The following is a 22,922-nucleotide window of genomic DNA, read 5'->3' as shown; positions in this document are numbered from 1 at the left end:
CTAAAACTGCTTCTTAAGGTAAGTGATTTATTTCTAGTTTTTTCTAGCATTATTTTAATGAAGAAATATAACCCTTGAAAGAAGACAGGAACTGGACGGAGATGTCACAACTGCTCCTGTCTGTTTTCATCTGGGAAGAAGGTAATGCTTCAAACATCCTCAATTTCCTATAGCCACAGGGGACTTAGAAGGAATCCAAGAGAAACTTGTAGACACTACTGAAAATCATCAACAGTTGCAATAGTCTTCTGGTTTCATCCATATTACCGTTAGCATTTCCTGTCACATAGGAAGAGCAGTTGTATATGACATGAGGCATTTCAAAAACCATTTCACATACCCACTCCTTCCCCCCAAACAGCTGGTCTCCATGCATGTAGGAGTTGGATAAAGCTGGAAGAACTCTTAAGCAAATGAAAGGATATACAAACAGGCCAAACTCTGATTCCCTGTATCAAGGACCTTTTGTGAGGGAACTGTGGATGTAAAGCCTATTACAACAACCTACAAAAGACTTAAGAAAAGACCAGTCTCAAGTAAATTGCTTGAAATTTTCTGCATTTGTAATTAAAGAATTCTCTATATGGGAGAAGTTATTAGCAGAAAGGAAAAGAAATGCAAGAGAAAACAGACAGATATTTGACTATAGAAGAAATTTATTTGGATCATTTAGAGAACAAACCCAAAACCTCTAAGTGGGCTGCTGCCTTCGTAATGGAAAAGCCGCTCAGGTCTAGCTGTCCTCATCTGCAAAAATAATGGCATCGATATACATCCAGTGTGCATTTTGCTATTAGCACTACTGCTTTTGCACCACTCTACAATATATTACACATTCCTCTTTCTGAAGAAACCACTTTTTAATCAACTACAATCTAATCTAGTTGAGATGTCTTGATATGTAAAAGGTATGAAGGATTTTGCTTCAATTAAGTTTTATTTTCTACCTCTTTTAGCCTGTTTGATTATATGTAAAATACCACTGAACTCATTTAACCAGTCCCTCGCCACTCCACTGGGGAGCATATTATCTACACTGCCGTTAAGCACAGGCACAAAGCAGTTTGATGAGCACCAGAGTGCTACTGCCATTGATGTTATAAACGTTGTTTTATTATCATGGCAGCAAGTCATGCTACGAATTGCAATAAAATCTATTAACATTTATTCAAATTCATGGTCGTATTAGGTCAAGTGCTTGTGAATAAACTCTAGAGGATGGAGGCCTGGTTTAAAGAGTGTTGTTACCAATTGGTTACATTTTAATAGATTTATTATTCAGTTCAAATTGTGGAGCTGTGACTTAATTTCATCAGGGACAAAATGTTTGTAAGATAAGTTTGAAAAAAAAGCAAGAGGGAGAAAAATAAATATGCGTCTATGTAATATCCTTAGAGTCATCAACACCACACTACACAAGGATGTTGTTCTGGTAACGGTGATGCCACACTGTACGCGTGACTTAAGTTACTTCATTAGAAACCACATTATGCCACACAAAATGCAGACCAGTGTTACAGATATAAGCATTTACAGTCGTCAAATGTAACAACCAAGAGCAGATACATTTGTTCCAGATAAAAATCTCATAAATACCATTTTTCCTCAATGATGTCGTACAAACACGGCATCTGTATCTCTTGGATACTGAATTTTAAAAGACTGTCAGCTCCTCACAGGGCAACCAATCTGCTGGTTTTCTGATTTTAATGCTAGCCAGTTTGACAAAAGCATTATTTAATGTAATTATGGAATATATCTCATAACATAAATATTCCAAGCTCTGCAGCAGGATTCCATTTGTAACTCAAAGCAGTGTAAAAACAAGAGTTAATTGCCTGTACAAATATTTCAGGGTAGCGTTTACGTAATCTACAGTACATTAAGTACCGGAGTTGTGCTCTACTGATAGGTGAAAGAACAACTTTGAAAGGCAACTGCGTTGCCAATTAGCTTTCAACAAATATGTACACAAGCTGTGCTCCCAGGCTTGTGCTCAGCTTCCTCATTCTCCCCAGACCGCCTGCTTTTATAATGGTGAACTCCTCAAATACCCAGCTAACTCCACGCTGCCGGAACAAGGGAATGCGGCATACTTTATTCAGCTGGAGTTGTAACCCACCCAAATTTCACAGTTTAAGATCGTGATCTTTGATCAAAGCCACACTCCAGTCACAAGAAATGAACACAAAGCCCTTAGTTAGGTCTGAGCAGCATGCGTGTGTGTGTGTGTGTAAAACAACAACAACAAATTTAAAATTTACTATTGCAGTTAGACCAGGGCTTGTCTGTATCGCTCAAACACATACAAACATCCCACAAGTCCCAGCTCCTGTCTGTCGGTCCTCCTCAACGAGGCTGAGCCAAGAACATGTACGCCTACGTGCACGCTCTCTGCGGCAACACCATGTTTTTGCCTAACAGAGCTGTACACAAATTAAGAAACAAGCCCAAGTTCACAAAACCACATAAAGAGATGAATGTTTGTAGTCTTTGAATGTACCTGCATGGTGCTCCACCCAGAAAACGGACCTTTTTTTTTTTTTAAAATTCAGGAAAGCTGATAACCTTGGGCTGACCCCTGGGCCTATGACACTGTGCTGCTTCACTTTGTATACCCAGATTCTGTCACACGGTGCTACTTTGGGTATCACTGGACAACAGTGTGCAAATCCTTTGTTTTCTCTTCATAATTTGCTTTATAGATTACTGCTACCAGCATTACAATAGGCTGGGTCTAAAAGAAATGTTTTGCAATTAGCTTTCCAATAGATGTTAAGATATCGCTTTCTGCAATGCTTGTGAGTTTCACCCCTTTTCATAAAATAATTTTTACACACCACACCACCACCACCACCTGCAGAAAGAGTTAGTGCTGCAGTTACCAAGATAGAAACATTCTGCAGAAACAGGAGAGTTAAAACAATTCTGGAGTTCTGCTTCAAAAATTCCTTTAACTCTCATAATTTATGTTATATAAAATGTAATTTCGATAATAAGGCAGCTGAAAATAAGTCTAGTCTTGTAAGTTGTGTGGGTGTATGGTTAAGCTTATATAAGTTTGGGTATCCACATTACTTTATAAGCATATGTTTAAGTATGCTTTCGTGGATATCTATGCTCTGCGTGCACGTTTTGTTTCAGTATTTAGGAAAAATATCACTATGCCGCATTGTGTAAAGCTTGTGAGATATTTTTGCTAGGTAAAAGCGAATAAAGCCAGTTTGCAGCTAGTACCACCATGCTGTTAAGCTGGCTGAAGAGAGAAGAAAAAGACATGGTGAGGCATGAAAGTACAGCTGAAATCTGTGTGGCCTTGCTACTGGTGACTTAGAAAAGTAACTTCTCTTGCATTTTCTATTAAGTGGTTCACATCTGGACTCCACTACAACACGAAGGATTGCCTGATGATCAGTCAAAGACAGCCTAGAGATACCAAAGGATAAACAACTGTTCCTTTGATTCATTTATGTGTGATGGACAGATTAACATACTGCAAATCTGTGGGTCTTTTGTTTGCTTATGCAGCATATGGCATAAATAAGGACCTTCACTTTTTAAAATTATTTTATTATTCTTTTGGAAATGCACTTGTCTTGGATACAGTATGTCACCAAGATGAGATATCCATTTTCTAGAGTGGCTTCTCTGCCCAGCAACGTTTGCCTTCCTCCAAATGGGTATTTTAACTTCTGTTGAGGGGCAGAAGACATGACATGCATTTCACCAAAATGATAAGGTAAGCTTAAATTTACATTTAAATGCAGCAGTATGGAAAAACAACTCAGACCAGCTTGTACAGCTCAGCGCACATAGCCTGGGCAAGCGAACGCCTCCCTTGCTCCTGGGTGTGACTGGCCACTGTCTCCACTTAAGGGAGGATGAGCCATGGCAGTCTAGACACCGATGAGCTCGCGCAGTGCAAAAGCTTTCGGCACCTCCTCACTCGAGAGGAGAGCGAGCTGAATATGGTGACACTTCCTCCAACAAAACCACATCTGTTCATGTGCCTTTATGGGGATCTTTAACAAAAGGCTCCAAAGCCCAAGTTCGTCTGACTTAAGTAAGGAAGAGGATTTGAAAACTAATTTCTGATGTACTTCCCCCAGATTATAGAGGCTTTGGTATCAGTAACACACCCATACGTATGGTGGGTTAAAGAAAGCAAGCAAGCAAGCAAGCTAAATACTGCATAGAATACAAATGACTTGGAATGCATCAAAATAAAAGATTCTAAATACATATGTGACTATACTAAATTAATTATTAAAGGAAGGCCATATGGAGAAAAAATAATCTGCAGGAATAATAAAAACCTTGTAAGAAGCTATGTTATTTTTACATCATTTTTAAAGTTTCAAATTGTGTGTGTGTGTATATATATAAAATAATACAGCTCTGCACATCACACTACAGTATCTCTTCAGTAGCTGGATTTTTTTATTATTATCTCCAATCATTCACACAGTAAAACATGTTGCTCTGTTTTAGCTCACATTTAGATGTACATAAGCATTATTTTCCATGATACCACTTCAAAACTTCCCTGTCCTTCTCCACACGCTATATACATTAGACCTCTCCAATTATATCAACTGCAGTTTTATTTCTGTGTAATGATGGCACAACTTGTAAATGATTTATATAGAACTAGCCATGCAACAAATTGCATTTCCTCCTCCTAGAAAAAGGTCTGAAGATGAACAAAAGATTTAAGCTGCAGCTTTTAAATAAAACATACTGGTACCCTTCAGTTTGTATTTAGAATTACAAGTACCTGTTTTCTTTAAGAAATGTGTGCTTTCAAACTCTTCTTTTTTAACATTTCATTTCCCTTTATGTTCGTGTACCTGTCATGTTTGCCATCTTTATCATTATTATAGTGGGCAAAACAAAAAGGAGGAAAAAAATCAGACTTAAGAAATATGTCAACATTTCCAGTTCCCTGTCATTCCCTCTAATGACTTACAATGATATAACTTCTGGTTAACTCTAAATATCTAGTGATACCGTTGGAGGCAGTGCTTAGCCCTATCCATATCGCTTGCTATGTTTAAGTGTTGCCAAATTTCTATTCTTGTTACCACAGCTAAAGAAAATCCACAAATGAAAAAACCGAGCTGTGCTCAAAACTGATCTCACAAAAGGCCAGACTGGTAACTCGTTTGCAGACCTGGGCCTCCATTTGCAATCCACCCCTTAGGAAAGGTATGTGTACATACAACATGTCAGCCTTGCTCATCCTTGAATATCTTCCTTTATTACTGAACATGTAATTATTATACAGAGGGCACTGGCAGAAAAAGTGCGCAGGATAACTGCGTATAATGTAAGGGACCTTCCCAGCTTTGTATTTCAACTGTTTAGGATTTCATAGAGAAATGACTATGCCTTGTTTTCGCACTGAGAAACAAAGTATTCCTATCATGAGGCAGAAAGGGGGTGGGGGGAAGAGACCTCCGTTGGTAGAATGTAAATCCAACAGCAAGTGGAAAACGCCTGAAAACTTGGTTGGTATACCAAGTATGCTCACACGCATGATGATCTCTAAACTCTTCTGGGTTGTGTCTTTACAGGCAACACGGTACCCTCCCAAATCCTTAACAGCCTGACATGGTGCCCGTCACAGCAATCAGAGCCTTTTCCTGGTATTCATTAGCTGCCTAACAGCTCACCAAAACAACGCTTTGCAGTCCCTCACCACTCTCCCTCCACAGAGCCACAACCAACTTTTCAGGCAGCAACCCTGGCATTCTGCTGCTTCCACGTTGATGGCAAGGTGAATATGGTAGCATGCGCTCAAAAACACACTTTAAAAAACAAAACCACCCAAACCCACCCAAGTATGTGACTTATCATTTTGATAGCTTTCTCCAGATCAGAAATAAGCTTACATATATTTAAACACATTTAAGATGGATGCTCGCAGATTAAAGCCAAGTCGCTTTGATTTGGCTTCCTGCTTTCCCCATCCCACCACCGTCAAAAGATAGAACTACCTCACTGTAAAAATACCGGCAGGGGGATTTGGACCAAAACAGAGGCTGCCCAGGCACAAGCAGCCACCTTCCTGCCGTTGATGTGCATGTGTGACGCCGGGCAATGTTTTCTCCTTCCGAACTGAGCCCCTCCTCGATCCTGTGCTAGCATGATCCAACGACGACCTTCTGTGGCACCACACACAAGGCCCTGAAATGGGGCATCAGCTCTATCCCCAGCAGCTGCAGTCTGCTGCAGCAGTGCAGGCTCAAGGCTGGGGCTTCAAGGCAGGAGCCTGGCTGCCAGAGCTGGGCTGCCACAAGGAACCAGAGCTGGCCAGGGCACCTCAGGGCTCTCTGCCTCTTGTGGAGTGACCCCAGTGGCTTCTTTGGCAGGACACAGAGGGCAAAAACCAAGGGAAGGAAAGACAACAGCAAGCACAGCAACTGTTGGACACAAGGATTTTGTGTTCTTTCTGTATGCCACTACTGTGTAGAGGAATAGCTGATTTTAGCACCCTCAGTCCTCCTTGTTTAGTTGCATTCCTTTTCTCCTGTTTAACACCTCCCACCTCAAACAACAGCCATCCAACCAACCACAGAAAAAAACAACCCAGCAAACGTCTGCCTCTAGTTTTAAGTCAGAGAAACTGCTTTGTTTGAGTTCTAGGATCTAAAGTTGCACTAAGTTTGCTGACTATCACCTGAATTTCTGATGCATCACATCATTTTTAGACTTTTAACATTTATATCTCAATAACACTGATCTCTAGTTGTGCTAATTTTAGAACAATCTAAGCCAATTCCAAAAACAGAACAAAACTATTGAAGCACCACAGATAAAGCTCAGTTAAAATCCTGTGCTGGCTTTTCTAAATTGGTATTTGAAACCATACACCTCATCAATATTATTGATTAATATTGACTTTTACTTCTCAGCTTGCAGTATTTCTCCAGCTGTATTTAATGGTTATTACTACAATTATCTGCATTTTAATTTTTCAAATTCACATTTTTCTACTACTCTCTCCAACAGATTTTTTGTATTTTTTTTTTTTTTTTGGCCCACTGCCCTTCCTCACAGTGTCCGTAATCCATAGAGAAGAGATTGCTGATGGCGTTATCACAGGCAAACAGAATGAAGCTAATGGTAACAGGCACTCCTTGCTAGGTAATTATTATAGGAGAAAGAATGCAAATGAGCCCTAATCTGTCTCACACAATGGCAGAGGTCTCGGATTTGCATTAAACCTTTTGCAGCACTCTCCCAGATCGGGGACTCTGCAGATAACAATGCATCTGCAGCACAGGCTGCTCCTTCCACTCGCGCAGTTATTAAATTGTGCCCCCAGCAGGTACAGTTGTCCCTGAATGACTTTCCCCTCCCCCTTCATCGTTCAGGTCCCCTCCTCCTTCCCTCTTCTCCCCTCAGCTTTGCTGGAAAAAAAGCTAATTGTACATGCCGTTTGGCTTGATTCATGTTTACAATGAAGAAGAAGAAAGCGCTGTTTGGTAATTACAAGAGGGGAATGGACATCAGGAAATCTCCGTTCTATTCCCAGCTATGTCATTTACTTGCCAGGGGACTGCAGGGAAATAACTTTGCTTCTCTGTGCATCCATGTGTTCAGCTAGAAATATAGGGTTGACATTTGTAGTGGCCCAATAGTCTCTTTCATTTTACAGTGGCATCTGCTGAACACTTTCAGGAAGCAAATGCTAGACTTTGCTTGAATCTAGGTGGAGCTCATGATAAGCCGCGGTCCTTCAGAAGAACCGCTGCCTAGATCTCAATTTCCCATCCGATAATAGGTTGTAAAGACCGATACTCTTTTCCAGCACTGTGTCCTGCTATAAAAGGACCTAAACTGACACCTGCCAGCTGGGGCTATGCGCAGTGCCCACAGGGTGTCTTGCCCACTAGCAGTCCTTAGAAGGCGGTGGTGCAGGAACTCTGGGATGGAGGTGCTCTGATTGCAGGTCACACAGCATCAGGACAAAACACCAGCTTCTCAAACCTTATCATCGCTAGTGTCTTCCATTACAGCTTGTTTGGACTAGAAGCATGGGAGTCAAATGTACTGAACCCTTCCCGAGAAAGTCCCTAACTATGAAGGCAAACTTCCTTACTAGGACGCAAGGTGGAGCAGACTTTTTCCAACACAAGTGCCTTCTTGAACATTCATTTTTCTCCTGAGACATTTTTGTCAAATGAGATAAAATACAATATTATTTTTGAAATGGATCTTCAGGAATCAGAAAGTATCTGCCACAAAAATGCTTTTTTTTGTCTATTGGCAAGAAAATGGAGACTACCAAACTCTCTAGAAATGGGTATATAAAGTAACTTCTCAGCACATAAAAAAACCCCAAACAGAATTATAGACATTGTATGTGAGGAATGGTTTCAAAATCAAGATGAACCACCAAATTCAGCTGCACATCATCAGTAATACTCTAGTAGCACTTGTTTAGTTTTGAACTTATATCTGAAATACTAACCATACGCAAAGACTTATTTCTTGGAAATCTGTTATTAGGCAGGTGTCACACTAACTCAAATTAAAATAATTTCACAAATAATTAAAAGATACTTGCTACCAAGTTATTGACATAAGGGATAAAGTTGCTACAGTTTATTTAGAGGTGCACTAAGTGTATGGGGACTGATGATGTCTGAAAGAAAATATCCTTTTTTAGATTCCTTATACTAAGGGGGGGGGGCAGGAATAATCATAAATCGATTCTGCAAGTACCATTTGCAATTATTTTCATTTTTTTCAACCAAGAACTTGAGAACTCGTGTAAGACTGCATCAAACAACTTAAACTGGAGCCCTAACCACAGATGTATAGTCTTCTATGCCAGGCCTAGGGTGAGACACTGAGGGAACCCCAAGAGCCAAAAGAATTCAAGCAGTCACCAAATAAACAGCACAATGTCACATGACTAGATACCCTCATTCTCAATTACACCATTCAGATACATTAATCATCTGCTGTACTTGCCAGATCTGGACACAGTTACACGCTTTATTCTTTCATCTATGAGGTTTTGTCTTCCTTTCTGACTTTATCAATGCCAATACTGGCAAGCAGTTCCTCTGGAAATTGTCTACGGGTATTTTTAAAGCCTCTGTAGCTGTCTAGATTGGGTAAATAGTCTAAGTAGAGTCCCTACTAAACTTGCCAGAAATTAACAAATGGATTTACTTTTTTTAAACAATAGTTTAAAACCCCATAGCTATAGAAAGGGCTACAGTTTTTTTGATGCCATGTAACAAGTTAATTTTTCAGTAATCAAAGTTTTACTCACTTCCATCTCACAGAGCAGTAGATGGGGCAGTGCTGGTAGTTTTTGTAATTACTGGATTATGCTACGCTTGTCTCTAAGTCAGACTAACAGATTGCTGGGATCCTCCACCAACAGGAATATTGGGCCCAAGCATTATATGGTACAGGCATCACCCCTAAACAATCAGTAGCTAGTTAAAAACCCACAAAGGTACTTATTTTTAAATGATGCTTTGGCTCTATTATTATCCTCAGGTTCTCAGAAATCATCTTCTACCATTTGCACTGATGTTTCCTTAAAAGGTTCTTGCCACTTGGAAGGACTGAGGTGGTACAACTTTACAGCAGAAATGCAAAAGCTGTCCTGTACTGATGACTTCACATAGAACAAACAAGGACATTTTCATTCAACTTGTTCATAAAGCTGCAAACATTTTAAAATCTAATCTTTGTGCTAACTTTCCAATGTTAGAAAACATTTCATTCAGAACACTGCAGTGATACAACACAAGAAGAGGATATTTTAAAATCATCAAGATACGACAGGTATCATAACCTACAATTTCTTACATTTCTAACATGCTCAGGTCCAGATTTGTCACTGACCCTCCCTGGTGACCAGCTACTAGCTACAACTACTTACTGGTGCCATTTTTATATATGCATTAAAACTTTCTGCCAAATCCAGCTGTACTTGTGGAGAGCCTCAGATGCTCACCCTCAGCTGACAGTCAGAAATTACCACACTGCTGCTAAACCAGCAAAAGCATCAGGGCAGAGAAAATCCAGTGGGACAGCCCAAACCTATTTTATTGGCACCTGAACACACCCAGCTTACTCCCCGGAGTGGACACAGCTATCGCACACCTCCTCCTGCCTGCAGATCTGCAGGGGTGGCCATCCTGGAGGACAGGGAGCACAGATGTCTTCATGGTGAGCTACGGCTCACCCCATGACCCTTCTCAGCCCCATCACCTAAGCTACGCACTTCAGGACCGCTCTCACATTAAGCATTAACTCAACCAGTTCAGCTGTGTGCCGAGTAGCCAGTCAAATATTTACAAGGTTTGTAGAAGGTGCTAGATTAACCTCATCCTTTCAGATGAGGTCCAAAGACATGGTCCAAGATTTCCTACTCTGTTTTCCATACCCAGAAGTTACAATTCTGAAGCTTTGAGACTCACAACACGAAGTTGTTAGAAAGAAAAATCCAAACAGGAAAACTAAAAGCAACTCAATACATGCTGTAGACAAAATATTGGCACCACATACAGTGCTGGCAAGTAGAGAAGCATGCTGTTCCTAAGGGGGACAGCAAGTAAAACACAGCTCCAAGAGCTGGTGATTGCAACCTCACCTGAACAGCAGCTTTCCCTTTGTCAAGCTCATCTCTAGGTCATTTTATGGCGAAGAGAAAAATTGCCACTGTGCTTTCAAGGATCTCAACAGCTTTTCCCCCTGCCATTCTCAGAAGCCTTTTGAAAGTCTCCCTCTATAGCAGCATTCTCCGTTTTAGGGATTCAAGCTTTCAACTCAAGCATGCGAGATCACTTGTACTCTCGAACCGGTGGAGCTGCCAGCCGCCCCTTTGTTACAAAGGGATTTACACTTGAATGGCGGTGGGAAGCACAGTCTTTTAAGGAAAGGCTGGTGGGGGGAAGACAATTTACTTGCCAGCATCCTATGCTCAAATCACGTTCATCTACAGTAGCCTTATCACACTGCCAGTTTGCAAGGAGTTTGCTGTAACATGACTTTTAACTAAAATTGGCAATTTGTCCATTATTTCAGAAAGGATCTTTATACAGTCATAAGCGAAGTTAAATTTCAAGCCTCGATGTGGACGTCTACAATAATTTAACTTAGCCCAATGTAAATGATTTCATCATTCCACAAAGCTTCCCTCTTTATACATGTACTTTCGTCATTCACTTATCTATAACTTTTTAGGCATTTCCCACTGTAACCCTGGACTGGCCATGCACATCATCGCGCATCTGATGGCTTCTACAGCTTTTCAGGAGACGCACTGGGGAACACCATGACAGCACAGATGCACTGCTGAGGACAGAGGATCATTTGAACAAGGGTTTAGTAGCCAATGACATGCTGGCTTTGGCCCTCCACCTAAACACATACACAAGCAGTAACCCCCTGGTGGGTTTCTGTTCTGAAGTTGCAAATTGGTAGATAACTACTGATTGGTTTCTAGGTTGTGTTAGCAGTTATTCAGCAGTATCATATGGCTGCCTTTCAAACAGGGTCACTCTCAGACCGGGTTTCTGTTTGTTTGCTTGTTTGCTGTGTAAGCATAAAGCCTGTTATCTCCAAAGAAAAATAATAGCATCTGAAGTATGGAAGTTGGCAACTGCTAGTCTCTAGCATAGAGAAAGATCTGTAAGGAACACTTCTTCTGTTTTTTAAATCTTATACCTGTTTCTGATTTGATTCGATCTCCTGCACTCTGAATCAGCCACATATACTGAAACACAAAGAGAGCATGGCCTGCAGAGCACAGCAAGAAAAAGGCTAGTGTGCTCCAAAGCTGGTGGCAAACCACAGTCCCCATGAAAACCACATGTGCCAGAGACCAAATATTTTGCCTTTTGCTTACTGCTAATAAAGCTGCCTCACTTCATTAAAAGCAGTTTATCATTTTATCTACTCACTCTAATTAACCTCTGGTTAAAATGAATGAGCAGTTGATTTGAGGATTCTATTAATGTGACACCAGTGAACCACCACTTGCATGCTTCCATCCTTTTCCTTTTGTTCTCTCTTCTCCTTATACCAACATTGTATTCCTAGGCCATTCGGACTGACACCCCCAGTACCCTTCCAGCATACCACAAACACTTTTATAGGTAGATGAAGAAGGAAAGGCCTCACAGTCCAAAACTCATCCAAGGCTTAATTCCCCTGCTGGAATATACAGATGGATATAATCTACTTCTCACTGTAATTATGATCACAAGCTTGAAAAGACACAGCATGGAAAGAAGAAAGAGCCAAGGAAATACACTGGGTTGCTGGGAACAGGGGAGAAACAACAGTAACATTAATACATACAACTCACTTGTCATCCCAGAATGAACCGATTTTAAATATGAAGCACAAAGCAGTCAATTCCATCAAAAACCTGACTTTCTTAGAGAGCGAAGAACTTTCTCCCAAGCCAAATACCATGTGCTGTATATGAATAAAGACAGCTTCTGCTACAGTATATGCCTACAGATTTCACAGTTGCATATTACCGCCAAAATCTCAATTTCTAGCAGCAAAAAAAACGTATGTTACCGCTACTTAGCCAAGCATCTGAAGAATGAAATATATCATAGCTGCTCATTTTGCTGGCAAACAGTGCTTCACTTCATATACCCAATTTTCATCTCTATTCAATTTATTTCTATGAGTGTCACAAATACCCAAAGGCGTTTGGGAAGTAGAGGGTAAAAAAATAATTTACAAAATTCCCAAACCAACCAAACAAAATACCACAAAAACCCCAAACCATCCACCTTCCCTTTTTTTCCTTTATCTTCCTCAAAAAGTTAAGCGTCCATTCTTTTGCAACACTACTCACAGAGAGGACAGAAAGATCCTAAAATTGTAAGAAACTCATAGTTTGAAGGAAGGGGGGAAGGGGAAATAAAGTTCCTGCGTTACCCTAACATTATAGGTCTAAATTCCTGTTCAATCAAGGTAAACCACAGGTAAAATATTACCAAAGTGCCTGGAAACTTGGTATTTATGTTACAAGCAGTTTAAGAGGTCTCTTTCAAGAGAAGAGCATGTTTAGGTTATGAACCATGGACGATGAGCACAAGCCTGAAATTCACGGCCCAGCCAGACAGGGCTGTATGAGGGAAGGCACCAAAGGAAGATCTGGTTTACATCACACAGCAGGGCAGTAAGTGACCATGAGTCACTGATGCACTTCATCTGGCTTTTAAGGACATCAGTACCAGATCAAAAATGTTTCAGGCCACATCTTACAAAGCACTTCCCAGTATAAATTTACCCAGCCAGTTCAAATCTGCACAGAATTATTCCAGACAAAATTTCTTTATAACACAAGGTTTCCTGCGAGATCAAGTGTCTTCTGTCCTACAGCTGACAAGATGTTAGCACAGCTCTCTACTATAATGCCTGGGCTAACTGAACAGGAGGGTTCCCATGGGGTAAGCCCAAAAGGGATGAGACAGGATGAATGACCCCCCTCACCACCACCAGAGCTGTAAGCAGCACCCAAGTCCTCCCAACACCCCAGGCAGCACCACATTTTCTAGACCTTAAACGATGCATATACCAGACACAGTAGGAGACAAACAAAACTGGGAAACATGGCTTTGAAACACTAACTCATGATTATATGTTCATACTTTAAAATATTTGGTTTGGGGAAGAAAAATTCTTCTGGTTTGGTTTTTGCTATTAGTTTTGTTTTGGTTTTTAATGGGCAAATTGTTCAAACATACAAGGAATTCACAGGCGTCTTTGCATAGCTGAAGGATGGAGCAGTATGCACCCAGATAGGTTGGCCCGTAGCAGAAGAGGATGGTCATCACTTTGTGAGGAAATCAGGCAACAAAACAGGTCTTTTTCCATTGTAACTTCAACAGCGTATTAAGGACATTAACAATGCATTAAGGACAACATTCAAAACTGACTTGGACCTTCCAGCTTTATTTCTGAGGGATTAACAAGTAATACAAGCAAAAGCAAAATACCAAAAACTGCCACCTACACTAATACCCATGCATTACACTTTGTTCCTCTCAGCCACTAATTATGGATTAGCACCACAGGCTCTTTCCAAAAAACTTCCTGCACTGTCGGTTTGTAATCCCAGCACTCTGCAGCAGCCACTGCAAGTCATTCAAACCAGAGCTCCTCCTAGCACGCCTGCAAAGCTCCAAGGAGTGCAAAAAGCCACCTCAATGCTCAGGGCTATTACTTGCACACCAGGGCAGGTGGTGGGCAGACACCTGGCCTCCAGAACCATCCCTTCAACACCAAGGAGTGGATGCAAAGAGTAGCAGAACAATGACCCAACTGCAGTTCATTGGGGTGGCAGAGCAGGGAAAGAGAGGAAGCCCCAGCACGAGGTAACACACCACTCCACATAGGGCTTACTCCTAAATAAGTAAAATCAGCTTCGTATTCAAAAGTAGGTCTGTACACCTCGCACACAATGACCGTGAGTACCACCAAAAACTCCACAAATTGCATTAAGGACAAGAGAGGTAGGCAGACCATAACTGCTGAAACTGGAGGAAAGCCAAGTGACCCAGAGCTCTGCTAGCACTACAGAACTGAAGTGTTTTAACCAGCAGGGCAGGGGAGGGGGAGAAGACAGTACCTTCCAGGCCTCCACACAGATACAGACATACAGATGCCCTGAGGCAAGCCCTTGCAGTCTTTTCACCACCCCTCCCTGCAACCCTGTTTACTTACTCACTTGCAGGGACCTGTGAAGTCAGCCCTCAGAAAAGAGCTGACCCAGACAAGTGAAAGGATAAGAAAATTCAAACTCATGTCTCTTACTACCATTTTAACCTACCTTCTTGTGCCCAGATATGCCAAATTCTTACTGTGCTTCTTGATACTTTTTAGACTTTGTGAAAGAAGTGATTTAAGAACAAGTTAATTTCAGCTTTGAACTCTCCACTTTCTATGCATTTAAAACCATTGAAGATGTTTAAAAACCATATTTTTGGAGGTACAAAATAAGCATCCAGCTTTCTGAATTTTTCTTTTTTATGCTACACACTACATAGTAAACAGATTCTAAACGTACAAATGACTTGAAAATAGCACTGTTGGGATGGAAATCATTCTTCTTCTCCAATAAAGTTTTTAAGATTTAAATCTTCTCCATATCAGAATAGAAAATTAAAACCTGTAACCTTCATGAAAGGAAAATCAGAAAAATATCAAAGGTTTCATTAAAAAACAAGAGAGCAAAGGCTCATGGTTAACATAAAGTTAATTAAGTACTTAAAGGCCTTAAGCAGTGGTAAAGTCCTGATTTAAACTGGGAGATGGCTAAGGCTTTGCAAACTGAGGACTCTGGAAGAACCTGTCATTCTCTCATAAGGTGCTACATAGCTTTGACAGACACTTCATTTTACTGAATACAGTCACTGAATGAAAAACCCTAACCCCATACTTATCTCAAAGGATTTGAGGAGGAACAAAATTCCAAGACTTGAAACAAACACCTTGTTGAAATGCTCTACAAATGCTCAAAAGCTAGGAACTTGATTTTTATAGGAAAAGAGAAATACAAACAAACGGGGTAAGCTTCCCACTGACAGGTAAATTATTACAGGCATGCTGCTTAACATACAGTGTCACCCACCTGAAATGTTAGCTAGCAGCAGTATCACCTTTCCTTTGGAGATGGTTCAGGCTGATACAAATAAGAGACAGGAAAATGGGGAAATAATGAGGGAAATAAACGCTCTTTCAAAAATCAGTGCAAAATCATAATTCCAGATGCACTGGTAAGAAACACAACTTCTGAAACGATCTGAATGGAGGTACCGTGGCTCTTTCAAGCAAGAAAAACACTGAAAGTGATCTTTGCCCAAATTTAGTTAGAGGAAATGGGGGAGGAAAGCACAGCATTAAAGGCAGCAAACAAAACACAGCGAACTGTGGGCCGCTAGCCAGCCTGATCTTTTGTTACCTTGTCCCTGCCCTGCCTCTCCCCTCCCTTCTGTCCCCCTTCAACTTTTCCAGTCTGGGAAGGGGTATATGCTTCCCGGTTCTCCACCTTTTCCTGAACCTGCTCTAGTCCAACACATGGGCAAGATTTTCCTTTTGCTTTGGTTCTCAAATTTCACTAACACATCCAGCCTGTCCTCCAAAAGCTTTTCACCCCGAAGAATACAGTCTGCATGATTGCATTTGATAATACAGACTGGTGCTTAAATACCATACATTTGCAGACAGTTAAAGCATGTTTCACAAAGGTACCATTTAAAGGAGTTGAGCAACATACACTTCCCGGGCGCGCAAGTCGCTGCAGCAGCTGGAAAGGGACCCTATCCAACATGGGGACAGTTTCCCTCTCCTTATGAGGACAGAAAGGAGCACATAGAGACAAAGTGTTCGTGCTGGAGCTGTTCCCAAACCATGGCTTCAGAGGGCTGAGCCGTCTGATGTGTTGCAACTCAGGAAGCATACGCAGGGTAAGGAGGAGGGGAGCAGCAGCCAGGGAATCCCCTCCAAATTTCCAGTGCCGCAAGACAGGGACAAACAGAAGCGTCCAGCCAAAGGGAAATGGCAGTAGGCTGTGCACGGCCTCTCAGCTGACCCTGTGAATTCAGCAGGGGCACTTCTCTCCACTGCACGTCACTGCATAAGACATAAGACGTGTGCTGGGAGGGAGACAATAACAACAACCGATGCCCACGATCCTGCAAAACAGCTTGCAAAGCTTGTGCTTCCCTCAGCCCCCAACCCAGGGAGTTTGAAGGCATTCAGAAACTGTACAAAAACTCGGCTGGAGCTACGAATCTTAATAGCAGCTTTCCTCCACACCTGCAGCTCAGCCAAGCCTCCCACGTCTCAGTGTGCCCCAAAATTCTGTGTTTCAAAAGAATTTTACAGAGCCTTCACTTGTCTCGGAGAAAATAGGTTCAGAGGCCACAAGGCAGCTTCTGCGGGCTCCTCTCAGCATGCCACAGCATCAGTGGCGGAGGCAATGCCTGCCTGCAACAGCACAGGCAGCTCATTCTTTAGTCTGGCACCAAGGAGAAAAGCTATCATCCATTTTTAAGTTAGATTCAGGGAACCAGCTGGGGACCAGCGATTGCCATTTTTGAAGTGCAAGAAGAGCAGTGTAACCAGCCTTTCCATAGTAACAAAGATTAGCGGCCTGGAGTCTGACACTCCTCCTGCATTAAGAGATACGAGACAAAGAGATAGACAGGTAATCTCATAGAAGGAGCCCTGGGGAAATTGGAAACGCCTCAAGAACCCTTTAGCTGGTCTGTATGCTTCTCCTTGTCTCTGCTTCAGCTTCTGCTTCTTCTATTCCCAAAAACATTTGCCCATTAGGTCAATTAGCTTTATTGCAGAAGGTAGCCAGGCAACTGGTAGTGGCTGTTCAGTAAAGACTTAGCTTGCCTCTGCACCGTCAAGAATGAGATGGAGAATGAAAAGGAACATCCCAAGGCACGTTACCTGTCTGCAGCTTATCCTTGATAAGTTAGCATGCTTACTAAGTCTGAGGGGTCTGACAAATGAACTCTGACAAATCTCACTGGGGCAATTTAAGACATTATTGCATCGCGCTGTCTTCCCAAACCCTTCACTAAAGTTAGTACCACAGAGCAAATCTGACAGAAAAATTTATATCACACGTTGGCCTCCCCAATTCAGAGCCTGGCAAGTTAGCATAAACCCCTTCTCAGAGCTGGTTTAAGTTAAGACATCAACTGTGAACTGGAATGGCTGAGGTCTAGACAGAATGTCTTTCACAAAGATGGAATGGGAAATGACATCTCAAAGCACTGCAGCCAGCTCCTAAGCAAATACCTAACTAAATATTTAGTTTTGGTACTGCAATATATATATGCATTTGTCTAGCAGCTGACTACTCATGCAGCTCAGGCTGCTCTGTGAATCACAGCACTAATTTTTTGTACTTTATATACCCTGACACATACATCGAATGTCTTGAAGTGGAAAGACAGACATGCGTTACATGTGGATCACATCACCAAATAACTACAAAATTTAATTGCTTAGAAGTATTACAAAAAAAGCACTGCATTTGAACTCTCACCCACCACATTTTGCACTTCTGTCCAAAACTAAAGAAAGTCTGGAGAGGTGAAGAATTGCCATCTGTTTCCAGCTCTTCACAACACACACTATTCAGAGCTAGAGCTGGGGTTCCAGCTGGTTCCCATCTTATCTGTCAGTGGTACAACCAGCCATGAAACCATGAAGGACCCCTGAGACGACAATCAAGTTTTAAAAAAAACCACACCCAAGACCAAAACAGTTAAACAACCAAAAATCTATGTTTAACTGAGTAGAGGTACATGTATGATAATAATAAAAGCAGCACTTTCTGACACAGAATTCTTTAGCTTGGCTTCTCCAGACCTAACTCATTGTCTTTTCATCCAAGCTGATATTCAGACAAAGATTTAGTTAATTTAGTCTGCAATATAACAGTTATGTTATTTTTCTCTCTGCAAGCATTTAGAATGTATCCCATCTTCTGGTTTTTCCCAAGGGACCCTATCCTGTACATAGAAGTGGAGTTAGAAGCGCAGGAAGCTTCTGTTTGCAACACACTGTTAGAAGGGCAATCCAAGTTAACCAGAAGACTTGTCTGAACTCCATGTAGACAAGCTTCTTCTAACTTCCAACATCACCCTCCTTTCCAGAAGGAGGGAGGCAGGCAAGACACCTCGAAAAGCAGATAACAATTACCTCTTACCTTCCTGAAGAGGCCGATGCCGATTAGCACATTCCTGGAGCTTCTAATTCAGGCAAAAAGAAGGGGGGGCAGGGTGTGTGCCCGGAGAAGGAGCTGGAAGTCGTTTTCTGCCTCAGAACAACAGTTATTTCCTAAAGGGTAAGAAAAAAATGAAAACAGTAAGTATTAGCTTTCATGTTCTTTGAAGAGGCTACAGATTACAACTCCTCCTTGGAATAGACACTGTGCCTCTCCTCCAGTTCCAAAATACCAACTTGAGCTGTCCTGTATTTTCTTCTTCCATCATCACCATATCAACATATGGAATATAAAGCCCAAGTCGCCTACTACTACGAAAAACAAAGCTGGGTTCATGTCAGAATGGGATAAAGGCCCACACTAGAATGGAAAAAAGTTCCATTCAAAAATATTCTTGAGCACTCGATCTATTAAGTAAATATGCTTCAGCCAAGCTCACACCCACTTCTGTAAAAATTCAAATGAGCCACATTTACTATCAAAATAGTTGGCAAAAGGCAAATTCCAACATGCATACTGAACATACAGGTATATACTGATATCCAAGTGCTTATGTACTCTTCCCTGCAAGTATCACACCTAGAATTATGAGGCATATGCAACTAATAATACTTTTATTTCAAGACAACTACTCTTTTTCTTGAGGCAACCTACTCCAGCTATATTGAATCTTTCAGTAACAATAGCAGGAAAAAAAAAATTAATTATCAGAATGAAGAGTAGGGGAACCAAAAAGCTTTTCTGTGACTAAATATACCATTTAGCAATCCAGCTTCACTCCCATAAAACCATAATCCCTCACCTCAGACCACCTCTCTCTGCCCTACTCCTAACATGAATTTAAAGAGACTTACAGACACCCAGATTTAATGGGCCCCTCCCTACCTCTAGTACCTGCCTCTGATGAAAGGCAGGAAAATCAAGTGGAAATTTATTTTAAAGGGTGCATGCAAGACATTAACATATTTGAGGAAATGGCAATCAAGGTTTTCCATGGGGAATCAGCAAAGGGAAACACATCCAGTCTGTTCTCCATCACATTTTGTTGGCTTATATTCATACAGAAAACCCTATCTCCTTTACTGTCCCATGGAATGTCTGAATGAAAGCTCTCAAAATAAGGTAAGAAAGTCTATGCTTCCTTACATTTCCCCCCACACCTCCATCATCCCTCTAAAACATAATTACCCCACCTGCTAACAGTGTGCAACTGCAAACGGATCCAGTCTCCCGAAAGAGATTTAATACAAGGGGCTCCAACAGAGAGGAAGCAACATAAAAGGCAGCACTCCCATCACAGCACTTCCCTTCAAAGCCGACCATGTCTGTCCAATTCTAAATGGCCATAGCCCCTACTTTTCTCTAGGGGACAAAAGCTCTCTTCTTCTCTCCTCCTGTCAGCAGGACTTAAAGCTGCAAGAATACTTCTGTCCAGATTCCCCTCTAGATAGGGAATGATTTAAAGAATTCATGAAGTTACAGTGGCAGTGTAAATAAACAATGAAAACCTAAATAAAGATCACCAAAGACGACACACAGAAAAAGTGTACTAAGAAGAGAAAGAACAAGATCAGTGATTCAAAACCTCTTCCGCCTTGTTACGTTCACCCCATAAATAGGCCTAGCAATAATCTGACACTGCAAAAGAATGGATCTCTACACAAAAAAGCACCTGCTCAAAAATCTGCCTCCTCAACCTCCTTCCTAAAGGCAAGCCTTCCCACACTTTAATTTCACTTTCTCAATGTCTTATGCCCCTCAATCACATTTCTGATTTCTGTCAGATTTCAGCCCCCTTGTGCTGATGCAAGCCAACTCAAGCCAACACCTGGAGTACTCAACAGTGTTCCACTTTTTCAAAGACAGAAACAGTGCTACAGCCTTCATTCTGGGGACAGAGAAGAAATGACCATCAGTGAACTGCTCCTGACATGTGTACATCCCGAGGCTATGTACTGATCAATACTTACTGAGCAGCTCAGCACAGACCAGGTTGCAAAATACAAGAAGAAACAAAAACAACCGTAAACCCCCCACCTCCCCGCAATCACACACTAGTTTCATACCCCTAAACCAAATGCATCATTTGCTTTTCTTTTTTGTTATTAAATCAAAAGGATGCTTTAGACAGCACCTCTCTCCTTGATAAGAGACACACACCCCCCCCAACGTGTCAGGTTAAGTCTGCTAAGAATTGATAGACTGGTTACATTTCAACTGCTTAAAATTTTTACACTTTCATCCAATTGCTGGTAGGAGAAATAATTTAAAGCAGACGTACAAGATTTGGAGGAAGCATATTTTTAAATCAACCATAAAATCGAGAAGTGGCAAAAAAGAAGGCTAAGTGCAAAAAATGAAAGTTTTTTAACATTCTCAGGGAGACAGAAATCTGTCATAAGGGATGTAGCTTTGACTCAAGGGATGTCATACTTAGGGATGCAGCTTTGACTTAACATCACTTGCCCCAAAGAAGATGAGATTGCTCTGTTCTCAAATTCACAGGCAAGGGGGGGGGGGGGGGGGGGGGGGGGGGCAGGGGGAGAAGAAAAAAATAGAAAAAAAGTAAGAAGCTCAATTAATGCATTACCTGAAACTCAAATTGTATGTGGAGAAAGCTAGTGAAATGACTTACCGAAAGCCTTGAGTAAGTTTCTGGCATGGCCAGAGATACTTTGTATAAGAAAAATGTCAAAATGTTTTGGGTATACAGCCACTACAAGACAGAAGCAAACAGAAAACTGGGAAACACTGTATCAAACCAAACAAATTGTTGACATCAACATTAGCTAAATGAAGAGGCATATGTTAAAGACAAACACCCTCAGACTGCGCGCAAGTCAACTGCTGCTGTGGATTTAGCCGAGTTGCTTTCATGTATCAAGCTTAATGAAAATAATCCTCAATTCCACCAGCAGATGCTGGGTTTTCATTAAATCTCACACTACGCATGCTGATTCTGGACACTACCTGAGATGAAGACTGAAACCTGGATCAGGGATTCCGAAGGATCTGACTTTGACTAAAACTTCACCCTTCTTTCAGAATGATCAGCACTAGATTTATTCTTCCTGCTGCACAATGAAAATATAGTGGTTTTTCTAGGCATTACTCAAATCTGACCCACTTCTCGCAGTTAAACACAAAGAGCCTGCATGACATTTGCCAGGATCTAGTTCTTAATTTCATTGATCCAGAGACTTTTTAAGTTCAGAAAATAAAGACTTTTGAGGAAGTAACTCCCCTCACTTCCAGTCTCCACCTCACAACTGGCAAAAAGCTTGCTCACCTTATCCTGTCTGACCCCTATCAGGAGACCCCATCAGCCCTTTAGGGAACTGCTCTGTTAAAGGGAACCTCCATTCCACACAGCCAACCTGAAAGATTTCCTTTGGATTTTCTAGCCCTACAATGTTTATGACTTCCATTACACCAAGAACTAGAGGAAAGAATTAATTCAGAATGCTGCTCTATGAAACTGTCCCCTTGCCAAACAGTGTTCATATCATAAGGCGGCAAAACAGGGGTTAAAAGGGGCAGGGGCGGGGTAAGACATCATCACCACCTCACACAATTTACTAGGGAGGGAAAAAAGTGCTCTCAAGGTTCTTCAATCTAAGTTTAACAAACAGCTGCTTTTCTTCAGTTAATTAACATGCGCACTCAGTGTGCACTAATAGAAACAGGTCAAGTTTATATCATCATAAAAATGATTTTCCTTTTTTTCTGTTTATTTTTCAACCTCTTGATCTAGGAGAGGTAATAAAATAACTGATCCATGAATATCTATTGAGGGAAAAAGTAATCTCAATTTCTCATTGTAAAAAACAACCAAGCAAGTTAAGGAAAAAAGATTAAAATACCTACTCTTAACCATCATGATGAAACCGAAAAAAAACCCTCCACCATTTTCCACAGTTTTCCACACACATTCTTGTACAACCTGTAGTTAAAATGTTTCTCAGAACAGTACCAAGTATCACCCACATACCTTACTAAGACATAGCAGTCCACAGGCTCTCTACCACTAGTAGCAGTGGCACCTCCCAGATATTGTGGGCACCCCTCTCCACTGTCAGGGCAGGGCTCTAAACCCTGTGTTTTGAAACCTGCAACCTCACCTCCCCCTGCAGCAGGTGCCTTCTCCAATCTATTTTCTAATATCTAC

The 22,922-nt window shown here is 41.4% G+C and overlaps 1 protein-coding gene across 5 annotated transcripts in view; it reads right to left on the bottom strand.

The window, feature by feature from the left end:
- The window catches only part of ZMIZ1 (zinc finger MIZ-type containing 1), a 307,342-nt gene extending 288,479 nt beyond the window's left edge, over positions 1-18,863 (bottom strand). For all 5 annotated transcript variants that reach the window (XM_055798721.1, XM_055798767.1, XM_055798747.1 and 2 more), the window contains exon 1: positions 18,737-18,863. The gene's annotated coding sequence lies outside the window, so the exon portion shown is untranslated. The remainder of the gene's footprint in view (positions 1-18,736) is intronic.
- Between the last annotated feature and the right edge of the window lie 4,059 nt (positions 18,864-22,922).

This window comes from Falco peregrinus, chromosome 1 (genome assembly GCF_023634155.1).
Source record: "Falco peregrinus isolate bFalPer1 chromosome 1, bFalPer1.pri, whole genome shotgun sequence".
Lineage (NCBI taxonomy): Eukaryota > Metazoa > Chordata > Aves > Falconiformes > Falconidae > Falco > Falco peregrinus.
Note: the sequence above shows the minus strand (reverse complement) of the source record. Positions and strands in the feature narration are given on the sequence as shown.